The sequence below is a fragment of the Sapajus apella genome, unplaced genomic scaffold, assembly GCF_009761245.1.
Source record: "Sapajus apella isolate SASKATOON/1434 unplaced genomic scaffold, GSC_monkey_1.0 scaffold6, whole genome shotgun sequence".
Taxonomy (NCBI): Eukaryota; Metazoa; Chordata; class Mammalia; order Primates; family Cebidae; genus Sapajus; species Sapajus apella.
The window spans coordinates 21,442,099-21,443,832 of record NW_022436946.1 but is presented as its reverse complement, the minus strand read 5'-3'; the positions used below and the strand labels follow the sequence as shown (position 1 = coordinate 21,443,832).

Here is a 1,734-nt window from a genome sequence, read left to right as displayed (position 1 = left end):
GACAAATTAATTTTCAAGTGACATATAAACCAACAAGCATTTCTAAATTTCTAAAATTTCCAAATTTGAAGTCTTCCTTCCTTTCTTCCTTCCTTCCTTTCTTCCTTCCTTCCTTTCTTTCTTCCTTCTTTCTCTTTCTTTCTTTTCCTTCCTTCCTTCTTCCTTTCCTTTACTTTCTTTTCATTTCCTTTCCCCTTTCCTTTCCTATTTTTTCTTTTTTGCCAGTCTCAGTTTTTAATTGTGGTGGGCCTCATGAACTGCACACACACACACACACACACACACACACACACACACACACAGACTCAGACTTCAAATCTTGTTGAAAGCTGCGATGTTGACACTCTGCACATGTTCCTCAAACTTGGTGATCTTCTCCTCCAACAAATCTGTCCCCACCTTGTGGTCCTCCACCAAACACTGAATCTGCAGCTTCCGAATACCGTAGGCAACAGGCATCAGCTGGGAGGCCCCGCTCACCAGCCGGTCCATCTGGATGGAGTGCACACATGCCTCTGGTTGGGCCATGTCTGTCTCATCGTCCCAAGGCTCGACATCCAGTAGGATGGAGGACTTGGGCACTTGCGCGGGCTTCTTGACCTTCTCCGCGTACTGCTGCAGCTGCTCCTCCCACAGCCGCACTGCCTCCTTGTCCTCCTCTTTATTACCGCTGCCAAACGGGTCAGTGTCATTGTCCTCCTCATCCTCTGCTGGTGTGGATGGCTTCCGGGGTATAGGGGAGCTCTACTTGGAGCATGGGAGACACGTGCTGCATCTGCAGGGCTGTGGCCCGGTGGCCCGGCGAGCTCTTCTCCAGCATGTTCTGCCGGGCCTCCAGCTTGGAGACAGCCTGCTGCAGCTCCTGCATTGGCCGCGCAGGCTCTGCTTCTCCACTTCCGAAGGGCGATCCGGATGACGAGCTCGCCGTGGTCTCCACTGGGGCCGCTGAAGGGCCCAGGGGCCAAGCTCTGTCAGGACGGCCGGCCACAGGCCCATTCATCTGCTCCTAGAATTTCCTTTCTGCATCGTCATGTTTGAATTTGTCACACCAGATCTTCTCATGTACTAGGAAGATGGTAGCCATTTTTCTGACGCCAGCCAAGGACACTGCTACCAGGGAGGAGGAATCCGCGGGCGTGGGATGACTAAGGCGAAGTTATTTTTTCATAATGTACAAAACCGTAAGTCTTTAGAAAGTACCTTTTTTATTTAAAAGAAAATCCTGCAGTTTGAAAATAAAAATTTGTATTTCAGAGAGTTGGTGAGGAAATAATCCATTAAAGACTGCTTTTCTAAACTTAAACTGATGGGAATAAAGTAAAAATTTTTAAAAGACAATGAAAACATCTCATATCTCAACAGGAGTTAGCCTGATGAATACAGCTCATACCAGAAGTCTTTGTTGTCTATTTCTGGCTTCTTTAGGAGCTCAAGGTTTGACCTTGGACAGGTCATTTCATCTCTCAGAGCCTTGTTTCTCCTTTATCAAAGGAAGAGTCTTGTCTGTAAAATCTTTAAAGTTCTTCTGTTTCTAAAATTCAAAATTATTATTCAGATCCTCATGGAATAATATTTTAAAAATTATTTAAATGTTTACAGAAAAATGTTTTGAATATTTTTCTATATACTGAGCTACGAGGTTGAGAAATCTGAGGTATCACTTAAATGTACTATTGCTCTAATGACCAGCTACTACTGGAGAGAGGTACTATTTTTTCTTTAAAACTTGTGTAT

At 44.9% G+C, this 1,734-nt stretch overlaps 1 pseudogene; it reads right to left on the bottom strand.

Moving 5' to 3' along the window:
• Window positions 1-265: 265 nt before the first annotated feature.
• LOC116549033 lies at window positions 266-1,256 on the bottom strand (annotated as a pseudogene).
• Between the last annotated feature and the right edge of the window lie 478 nt (window positions 1,257-1,734).